The sequence below is a fragment of the Mus pahari genome, chromosome 17 (genome assembly GCF_900095145.1).
Source record: "Mus pahari chromosome 17, PAHARI_EIJ_v1.1, whole genome shotgun sequence".
Taxonomy (NCBI): Eukaryota; Metazoa; Chordata; class Mammalia; order Rodentia; family Muridae; genus Mus; species Mus pahari.
Genome location: NC_034606.1, coordinates 30,191,303 through 30,203,151, shown reverse-complemented (window position 1 = coordinate 30,203,151; position 11,849 = coordinate 30,191,303). Strand labels below are relative to the sequence as shown.

At 39.8% G+C, this 11,849-nt stretch overlaps 1 non-coding gene across 1 annotated transcript; it reads left to right on the top strand.

The window, feature by feature from the left end:
- Positions 1–5,517: 5,517 nt before the first annotated feature.
- Positions 5,518–5,624, top strand: LOC115062473. The gene has a single exon (XR_003842425.1). It is a non-coding gene; the product is annotated as a U6 spliceosomal RNA (small nuclear RNA).
- Positions 5,625–11,849: the final 6,225 nt, after the last annotated feature.

The following is an 11,849-nucleotide window of genomic DNA, read 5'->3' as shown; positions in this document are numbered from 1 at the left end:
TTCTCTTTTGGTCTCCATAGGCTCTCCCATACATGAGAGAGAGAGAGAGAGAGAGAGAAGAAAGAAAGAAAGAAAGAAAGAAAGAAAGAAAGAAAGAAAGAAAGAAAGAAAGAAAGAAAGAAATTAATTCTAGCCCCTCCATCCAAGTGGGTTAAAGATTTCAAAATTTAACCTTGTTTCTGCTGCTTAGGAGATCTAGTTGCTGTGGTGGTTAATGTACAACGCCCAAAGCTAGTGTGCGCTCCTCTCCCTCTCTCTCTCTCCCTCTCTCTCTCCCTCTCCCTCTCCCTCTCCCTCCTCTCCCTCTCCTAGCCTAACAGTTATATTAGGACAGTCTGACTCAGGGGAAAAGAATGTTTGTATTTTCCAGGAATGAGAACAACACTTTGAGTTCAAAGCTTCCACACCTTCCATGAAGACTTGTCAGGCACAATCTGTTGACTGGCTGGCTTGTCCCAGGCTCAGCATCCCTATAAATATATGTGCATCATCTGTTTCCTTTATTTGGACCAGGTGGATTTCTATAGATTAAACCTTTATAATTGTTTTTAATTATATATATATATATATATATATATATATATATATATATATATATCCACAACTTCAGCAAAGGTCACTCGGTGGACAATGGGAGGGACAAGGTCACATGTAATTTCTACCCATTCAATAAATTCTACCCAATGGTCGGACTAGTAACAGAACACATATCAGGAACAGGGACAAATGAGGTAGCTTTCCTAACAAATGATCCTTGATCAAAAAGGGCTTTATAGTCTATAGAAAGGTAGAAAAGTCAAAAGCACAGATAGATTCAATCATTTCAAGCTACAGCGTGTACCTGAAGGACAGCAGCAAGGTGGTGTACTGTAGAAGAAGGGGGCATGGGGTCTACTTCAGACATGGTAGTCAGAAAAGGTGATCTGAGAATCTGAGAGTTCAAGATGACAAGAGGAAAGAGACTTTGGTGCTTTCTAGAGTTTTAGTAGTTCATCTGTATAATTTCACAAGGCCCTACCAACCGCTCACTTGAGTTAGTAATCCTAATGGAGGATCATCTTTCTATTTGCATTGGAAAGCATTTTCATAGATTGAGTTACCCAAAAGCATATCCTGACACAAAAGCACATATGATAGTGTTTATTAGAAAGACTTCTCAGGACAAAAAAAATAGGAAGATGAGGGCATGGGAATGGAAGTGAGAGAAGCCAAGCAAGGCCCATTATGAAGCAACATGTGGCAGAAGAAAACTGGAACTCAATTCCATAGGGAGTTATGAAGATGACCCGGATCATACTCAAAGCTGTTCCGATCGGAGAGCAAGGGGGTTACGGTCCTGACACTGATGTAAAGCTATGTCCAAGATGATACGAACTCCCAGGTACTTCTGGTCTTTGCAAAGAACAGACCCAAGCAGTTTGCATCTGTCTAAAGGCACTTCCCTGGCAGAGTTTCAGAATCTGACTGTTGCGGGTGGACTTATGGCAGTCTTAAAGAGTCATCTCAAACATCCTTGTCAGCAGGTATATTTATCTTTCTGTTTCAGCTGAGATTTCCGATATTTATTGCTGTCATTACTGTCTGTTGGGAGGTGATGAATGCCTCATTGAGCCCCCATGGATCCATTGCTAGCCTCAGTCAATACCGTTTCAGAATTAAGTTGTTGTGAAAGCCCTGGGCATTCTTCACACAGGCTAAGAAAGGATCGCCCCTCACCAGAGTGGTAAATAAAGTCAATGCAAACCCATTTCTATGAGGTGTAAGATTGTTTATCTTTGAGTCCACATATGAGAAGAATCCTTATAGAATAATGAGTATTTATAGAATTTTTAAGACATTGTTGATGGTAAAAATCACACAATACTTCCAAGATCACTATAAATCACTTGCTGCACTGATGGCTAAGCCTTCAGCATTTGATGGTAGAAACTAGAGAGGAGGAGGGAGGAGGGACATGACACACTGACCCCCTCTCTGCTAACAGCTCTAGTGGGAAATTCCAGGAAACTTATATGTTTTGGTTACCTTAATACTCACCACAAGTTTTGGGACACCTAGTATATCGAAAGTCGGAGTTTTAAAAAACTTTTTATTGATTCTTTGTCAATTTCACATCATGTACCACAATTCCATTCATTTCCCCATACCTCCAGATCTGCCCTCCAGCCTTGCAACCTCCCCATTCAAAAGAAAACAAAAAATTAAAATTAAAAAAAAACAAAACACTACATGGAAGCCAAGGTGTGTCACAGTGTGTCACACAGTATGCACTTCTACCCAAACAGCTTTACTTGCAAATGTTCATTGCAATGAGTCATTGGTCTAATTTAAAGCCTCAGACTTCTACTACACTAACTGTACTGGATCTTCACTGAGGTACCTCTCTGATATCCTGTTGTCGACCTGTGTCATGGAGATCATGCGGCTTTGGTTCTGCATGACTGGCCCCTTCACCCCCTCCAGCAGTTCATATGGGGTAGGTTTGGGGATGGACCAAATCGATGAGCTAGATCTGGGACTGGGTAATTAGCTGAGTTTTTTAGCCCCCAAACTGTCTTGCATCTGTGTCACCAGAGCCAGCTCTCCCGCTTTGCCTAAGTGAGGGACAGGGCCAGCTCTCCTACCTGCCACAACCAGCAAGGGGGAAGGATCAACTCTCCTGCTCTCACATCCTCAGAAAGCTGTCCTGTGTCCAGGCAACCAGGTCCAGATCTACCATGCTGTCCAGGAGAAGTGCAGGGTACAGTCTCCTGTGCCCACACCTTCTGAATATGAATTTTAAGACCAGATTTTGTTACATATCACAGTCTAGCTTCAAACTCATGAGGATCCTCCTGCCTCAACCTCCCAAGAGCTGGGACTATAGATGTGTGCCTCCATGCCGAGTTCACAGATAATATTAATTCATAAATAAGTTACATAAATTATCTTTTATTTAGGCATTCATCACCTGTGATGCTCACCATTTCACTGTGACATGACAACGTCTGAGATACGTAAAATATACAGAATAAAGCTTTGTTTAGCTTCACAGATTTGGAGGTTTCCACCCATGCTCCGTTGGCCTATTGATTTCAGCCTGTGTTAGGACAGCAGCACATCACAGTGGAAAACTTGTCAAGCCAACCTGCTCATATCACTGTGTCTCAGAGGTGGTTAGTACCTCTAAAATTCCAATTGTTTTTTTCTCAATGCCCTAACTTCCTTCCTTAGGCTCTTCCTCATAAAATATCTATTTCTCACTAGCACCCCAGCCAAGCATCCAACCTATGGACTCTGGGGGACACTATATAAGATCCAAATTATAGTGTTGCATAAATTTTTAACTAAAGTATTTTTTAACCCCAAATGAATAGGGAACAAATCTACTGTCCTGACAATTTATTCTTGAAGGCCCTAGAATATAAGAACTTGTTTATAGAACAACTTGAGTATAGAAGAAGCAGGATTAAATGCTCAGAATAAATATAGAGTAAGACAGTGTAGTCTGCCCAGCACCGAGATGGGTTGGCAATGAGACCTAACAGAAAGAAAACTAAGAATGAATCCTACCTAGAAGCAGCAACATAGGTTAGTGAATTCTCACTAAAGCCAAAGGTATTGGGAGCACAGGGTGTGGCTATCTCCCTTCTGTTACAGGAATGAACTGAGAGGAAAATATCTAACTAGAGGGAGTTCATTATAAAATATATAAGTAAATAAATGAATGGGATTGCTATTTTAGGCAGAAAGCACAGCAAATGCAGGCATCATGTCCAGAAATCCAGACCATGGATATCAGAAGGACATTAGTCACCTCTAGGGGAAGAAGAGAATGTGACAATGATGGATAACCATAAACAGGGAGAACAGAAAGTGACCAGAGGCCAGCTTTTGATGATTCTTGATGGAAGAATGTTATGACTATCTTGGGAGGAAGCCTCCTCAATTTTATATCTAAATACACATAGTTAAAGGCAAATCATTAAAAAAAATAAATAATAGAGGAAACCCACTTGCTTTCAACATAGGCTCAGAAAAATCTGTCACTTAAGCAGCCTATAAACTGACTCCATCCTTAGGAGCATATTGTGGGAAGGTTTCAAAAGCACAGCTTGGAAGCCTGTTAATCCTGAAGAGGAGGAACACTCAATAAGTTAGGAATCTAAAAAATCCCAAAAGACAGAGAGGCTAGATGCCAAATGTTTCCCTGAGGTTATAGACAGGGACTCTGATGTCCCACTGTCAAACCCTACAAATCCCTCCTGCATGTTTGTGTGGGTCAATAGTTTATTACTAACATATTCTAATGTGGATACTGAGGACAAAATCCCCATGTGTCCAAAAAAGAAATCTAGCATTTTTCCACACTGAAAGGGAGAATGGGGGCTATTGCATATCCAGTATGTTTTAAGTTCCTGCTATGTACCCTTAGCACCACTATTCTAGGCCCTTGAAATATGTTAGTGAGCAAAATAGAATAATTCCATGCCCCCGTGCTGAGCATATTGCCATGAGGTTGATATTTCTTTGCTTCCCAGATGCTGGGATGAAAGCCAAAGAGGGTGACATACATCTATGCCCACACGTTCATATATTTGTCTTGGTGATATTAACATCTTGGATAAAGTCTTTTAGAGCCTGTAAAGTTATGCAGCATCTCTAAAAATATAAACAAAGTGGATTTTTTCCTCAGCATCCCTTTTCGCCTTCTAATTGGTTTCTAAACTTGCACTTGAGACATACCATGAAGTGTGAATAAACCCAGTCACAGCATTTGAAAAGCAATTAACAATGTACTATCACAGTCTATCAGGGAAAAGTTATTGCAGCCTCTGAGACCTTACCCTGCTCCAAATCCAGCAAGTCACTGACCTTGAGCTGCTGGCTGTAGATTCTGGCCAGTAGGAATTCTTTCTACACACAGCCCCTGGTTCTAGTTATCTGTTGAATTATGCAAGGGGCTGGGGCATGACTTTCTCATCCAGATTGTAGGATCCTTTGGGAAATCTGCTATCCAAATTCTTCTCTCTGACTCCAAAGCAAATGGAAAGAGAATTTGTAGATTTTCTTCTAACTCTAGAAAACAGTGGTTGTTAGCAAGAAATGGGGTTGATACCAATAATCAGAAAGATGGTGATGGCAATGTTGATCATGTAATGATTTTAAAAGCTATCTTAATAGTACTTGGCTTTGCCACAGTGTCCTGCAGATTAGAATGCCTGTTATATCTTTCATTCTCAGCAGTGAGCTTGGCAGAAATTGTCAGTAGATTTACTCCAGGTTTATGGAAACAATGCGTTTTTTCCAGAGAGAATTTAGGATCCAATGATTGGTATATATATATATATATATATATATATATATATATATATATTTCATTCTTGAATCCACAGTAAACAAAAAGTAAAATAAACTGCTCCAATGATTAAAAAACATACAAACTACAAATACAATATGTGTTGAAATGTCTCTGAGGTCTTTCTCTATAAAGAGTCTTTAAAAACATGCACAAGGGGAGCTATAAAGATAGTTCAGGTGCTCACTTCAGCAGCACATATATGAAAATTGGAACAAAGCAGGGAAGATTAGCATGGCCCCTGCGCAAGGATGACATGCGAATTCATGAAGCGTTCCATATTTTTACAGGAAGCAACAATTACTTTTCCTTAATATCTTTTAATATCAATGGATTCAATTCCCTAATAAAAACACATAGACTAACAGACTGGTTATGTAAACAGGACCCAACATTTTGCTGCATACAGGAAACCCACCTCAGGGACAAAGACAGACACTACCTCAGGGTAAAGGACTGGAAAACAAATTTCCAAGTGAATGGTTTAAAGAAACAAGCTGGAGTGGCCATTCTAATATCAAATAAAATCGACTTTCAACCTAAAATTTAAAAAAAAAAAAAAAAAAAAAAAAGACAAGTAGGGACACTTTGTACTTGTCAAATGTAAAATCTACCAAGATGAACTCTCAATTCTAAACATCTATGCTCCAAATGCAAAAGAATCCACATTCATAAAAGAAACTTTACTAAAGCTCAAAACACACACTGCACCACACATAATAATAGTGGGAGACTTCAATGGACAGATCGTGGAAACAAAATCTAAACAGAGACACAATGAAACTAACAGAATTTATGAAACAAATGGATTTAACAGATGTCTATAGAAAATTTTATTCTAAAATGAAAAGATGTACCTTCTTCCCAGCATCTCATGGTACCTTCTCCAAAATTGACCATATAAATGGCCTCAACAGATACAAAAATACTGAAATTATCTCATACATCCTATCAGACCACCACAGACTAAGGCTGATTTTCAATAACATAAATAATAGAAAGCCAACATTCACGTGAAAGCTGAACAACACTCTACTCAATGATACCTTGGTCATGATAGCAATAAAGAAATAGATTAAAGACTTTTTACAGTTTAATGAAAATGAAGCCACAACATATCCAAACTTATGGGACACAATGAAAACATTCCTAAGAGGAAAACTCATAGCTCTGAATGCCTCCAAAAAGAAACTAAAGAGAGCATACACTAGCAGCCTGACAGCACACCTGAAAGCTCTAGAACAAAAAGAAGCAAATTCACCCAAGAGGAGTAGAAGGCAGGAAATAATAAAACTAAGGGCTGAAATCAACCAAGTGGAAACAAAAATAACGATACAAAGAATCAATCAAAGCAGGAGTTGGTTCTTTGAGAAAATCAACAAAATAGATAAACCCTTAGCCAGACTAACTAGAGGACAGAGGTAATCCTAATTACCACCACCACCAACAAAAAGAAATGAAAAGGGAGACATAACAACAGAACCTGGGGAAATTCAAAAAAATCATCAGATCCTACTACAAAAGCCTATACTCATCAAAACTGGGAAATCTGGATGAAATAGACAATTTTCTAGACAGATACCAGGTACCAAAGTTGAATCAGGATCATATAAATAATATAAACCGTCACATAACCTCTAAAGAAATAGAAGCAGTCCTTAATAGTCTCCCAACCCCCCCCCAAAAAAAACCCAAGGTCAGATGGGTTTAGTGCAGAGTTCTATCCAAAAAAGACCTAATACCAATACTCCTCAAACTATTCCACAAAATAGAAACAGAAGGTACTCTGCCCAATTCATTCTATGAAGCCACAATTACTCTAATACCTAAACCACACAAAGACCCAACAAAGAAAGAGAACTTCAGACATTTTCCCTTATGAATATCAATGCAAAAATACTCAATAAAATTCTCACAAACTCAATCCAAGAACACATCAAAATAATCATCCATCACAATCAACTAGACTTCATCCTAGGGATGCCAGGATGGTTCAATATACAGAAATCCATTAACATAATCTACTATATAAACAAACTCAAAGACAAAAACTACATGATCATCTCATTAGATGCTGAGAAAGCATTTGACAAAATACAACACCCCTTCATGATAAAAGTCTTGGCAAGATCAGGAATTCAAGGCTCATACCTAAACATAGTAGAAACAAAATACAGCAAAACAGTAGCCAACATCAAACTAAATGGAGAGAAACTTGAGCAATCCCACTAAAATCAGGGACTAGACAAGGCTGGCTACTCTCTCCCTGCCTATTCAATATAGTACTTAAAGTCCTAGCCAGAGCAATTAGACAACAAAAGGAGATCAAAGGGATACAAATTGGAAAGGAAGAATTCAAAATATCACTATTTGCAGGTGATATAATAGTATACTTAAGTGATTCCAAAAATTCCACCAGAGAACTCCTAAACTTGATAAACAACTTCAGCAAAGTAGCTGGATATAAAATTAACTCAAGCAAATCAGTGGCCTTTCTCTACACAAAGGATAAACAGGCTGAGAAAGAAATTAGAGAAATAACACCCTTCACAATAGTCACAAATAATATAAAATACCTTGGTGTGACTCACTAAGCAAGTGAAAGATCTGTATGATAAGAACTTTAAGTCTCTAAAGAAAGAATTTGAAGATCTCAGAAGTTGGAAATATCTTCCATGCTCATGGATTGGCAGAATTAATTTAGTAAAAAAATGGACATCTTTGGAAAGCAATCTACAGATTCAATGCAATCCCCTTAAAATTCCAACTCAATTCTTCACAGAGTTAGAACGTGCAATTTGAAAATTCATCTGGAATAACAAAAAAACCAGGATAGCAAAAAACTATTCTCAATAATAAGAGAACCTCTGGTGGAATTACCATCCCTGAAGTCAAACTGTACTACAGAGCAATTGTGATAAAAACTGTGTGGTACTGGTACAGTGACAGACAGATAGATGAATGGAAAAGAATTAAAGACCCAGAAATAAACCCACACACCTATGGACACTTGATCTTTGACAAAATAGCTAAAACCATGCAGTGGAAAAAAGACAGAATTTTCAATAAATGGTGCTGGATCAACTGGTGGTTAGCATTTATAAGGCAAATCAATCCATTCTTATCTTCCTGTACAAAGCTCAAGTCCAAGTGGATCAAGGCCCGCCACATAAAACCAGATACACTGAAACTTATAGAGGAGAAAGTGGGGAAAAGCCTCAAACACATGGGCACAGGNGANAAATTTCTGAACAGAACACCAATGACTTGTGCTGTAAGATCAAGAATTGACAAATGGGATCTCATAAAATTGCAAAGCTTCTTTAAGACAAAGGACACTATTAATAGGAAAAAACAGTAACCAGCAGGTTGAGAAAATATCTTTACCAATTCTAAACCCAATAGAGGGCTAATATTCAATATATACAAAGAACTCAAGAAGTTGAACTCCAGAGAATCAAATAACTCTACTAAAAGTGGATACAAAGCTAAACAAAGAATTCTCAACTGAGGAACACCAAATGACTGAGAAGCACCTAAAAAAATGCTCAACATCCTTAATCATCAGGGAAATGCAAATCAAAACAACCTGGAGATTCCATCTCATACCAGTCAGAATGGCTAAGGTCAAAAACTCAGGTGACAGCAGATGCTGGCATGGATGTGGAGAAAGAACACTCCTCCATTGCTGATGGGATTGCAAGCTGGTACAACCACTCTGGAAATCAGTTTGGCAGTTCCTCAGAAAATTGGACATAGTACTACTGGAAGATCCAGCAATATCACTCCTGGGCATATACCCAGAAAATGTTCCAACATGTAATAAGGACACATGCACCACTATGTTTATAGCAGCCTTATTTATAATAGCCAGAAACTGGAAAGAACCCAGATGTCCCTCAACAGAGGAATGGATACAGAAAATGTGGTACATTTACACAAAGGAGTTCTATGCAGCTATTAAAAACAATGAATTTATGAAATTCTTAAGTAAATGGATGGATCTGGAGGATATCACCTTGAGTGAGGTAACCCAATCACAAAAGAACACACATGATATGCACTTACTGATAAGTGGATGTTAGGCCAGAAACTCAAAATACACAAGATAAAATTCACAAAACACATGAAAATCAAGAAGGAAGACCAAAGTGTGGGTACATCGATCCTTCTTAGAAAGGGGATCAAAATACCCATGAAAGGAGCTAGATACATAATGTGAAGCAGAGACAGAAGGAATGATCATCCAGAAATTGCCCCACCTGGGGATCCATCCCATATACAACCACCAAACTCAGACACTACTGTGGATGCCAACAAGAGCTTGTTGGCAGGAGCCCAATATAACTGTCTCCTGAGAGGCTCTGCCAGTGCCTGACAAATACTGAATTGGATGCTCACAGTCATCCAGTGGACTGAGCACAGAGTCCCCAATGAAGGATCCAGAGAAAGTACCCAAGGAGCTGAAGGCGTTTGCAGCCCCATAGGAGAAACAACAATATGAACTAACCACTACTCCCAGAGTTTCCTGGGACTAAACCACCAACCAAAGAAAACACATGGTGGGACTCATAGCTCCAGCTGCATGTGTACCAGAGGATGGCCTAGTCGGTCATCAATGGGGGGAGAGGCCATTGGTCCTGTGAAGGTTCCATGTCCCAGTTTAAGGGAATTCCAATGGCAGAAGCAGGAGTGGGTGGGATGGTGAGTAGGAGAGGGGGTAGGGCATGGGTTTTTTGGAGGGGAAACCAGGAATGGGGATAACATTTGAAATGTAAAGAAAATAATTAATAATAATAAAGATGGTTCAGCAAGTTAAAGTGCTTGTTATGGAGCCTGATGACCTGAATTTGATCCCCGGGGCCTATATATGGTAGAAAGAGAGAATTAACTCCCTGAGGTCGTTTTCTGACTTATGCCACACACAAACAAAAATCCATTAATTAATATATACATATATTTTAAGGAAAGGCATATTTTCTCTTAGGCATACTCTTTACTTTTATTATTACATAGCTGGCATTTTCTAGAACAAAATATAAATCTATACAATCTTAATTTGATACACTAGATTTATGCATCATCACTACTAAGCATTTACTTTTAATTTGGGGCTCTTATATGTGATGTTGTGACACATAATGATGTACTTTTTTTTCAACATTTGTAGAATTATCTGCTTATTTAATAATGCATGCAAGACACATATACATGGTCAGTTACACCGACTATACAAGAATAACATGTTATTTATGATATCACATATATAGATTCTATTGGCTATTTATGAGCATAACCAACTCTGCATATGCATCTCTAAACTGGATTTATATGTCTTTCTTTCTTCCTGAATAATTTAGTCCAGAAATCCATTTGGCAGGCTAAATGGGAAAGATGGTACTTTGGGGATTAAGATCAAGTGAGGGATGTGGCCAAGAAAGATGTTGGCTTAGCAAAGTTAGGATGCTGGTCATAATTGGGATGGAAAAGGAAGGACTATGAACAAATAAGTAAATATTTGAGGACAACAAGGTCTGGCATCTCACTATCACAAAGGAAGATAGTAAAAGAAAAGTCTAGAATGAAACATGGCATTGAGTTAAAGACTGAGAGAGCCTGGAATGGGGGACACATGGGCAACAATGAGCACCTCTCATGATACCTCATTTTCTAAACAGCCATTTCTGTACAACAGAAGAATGCCCCTTAAACAAAAACCCAACCCAGGAATCAGTCAGAGGACACAGAAGGTATATCTGGAGTATCAAAAGGTAGTAGAAATACCAACACTGATGCCAATAATGTCCGAAGTGCTCAAAAGATTAGGGAGGTAAAGGCCTGAGCCAGAAGGAGAGCCATCTTTGCTCTGGTGCACTGCCTGGGAGAGGGAGGCCTGCAGAAGCAACACAGCTGATGGGACAGACTCCTTATCTGGCTCCAGTCATCCAGCACTTTTCCCACCTGAGGAGGGGTGCCCGCCCGGGAGGGGTCTCAAGGCCTGGGCCAGTAGGAGAGCTTTCTTTGCTCCGGTGCACTGCCAGGGAGAGGGTGGCCTGCAGAAGCAACACAGCTTCTGGGAAAGATCCCATTTCTGGCACCAGTAATCCGGTGTCTTTCCCGCCCAAGGAGGGGTGTCTGCCCAGAAGCAGTCTTGGGGCCTGAACCAGTAGGAGGGCCATCTTTGCTCAGGTACACTGCTGGGGAGAGGGCAGCCTGCAGAAGCAACACAGCTGCTGGGACAGACTCCTTTTCTGGCTCCAGACATCCAGCACCTTTCCCGCCCGAGGAGGGATGTCCACCTGGGAGGAGTCTCAAGCCCTGAGCTGGCAGGAGAGCCACCTCTGCTCCAGTTCCCTTAGGCTCCAGTCTGCGCTGGCTAGAGTGTGGATCACAGAAGCTGCACAGCTTTGGGACACACAGAAGCAAAGAAAGGTGCACAGAGGCAGATCTGAATGCCAGGCCTCTGTGCACCTTCCCTGATAGAGGAGAGCTTCCCTGCAGAGAGTAATGA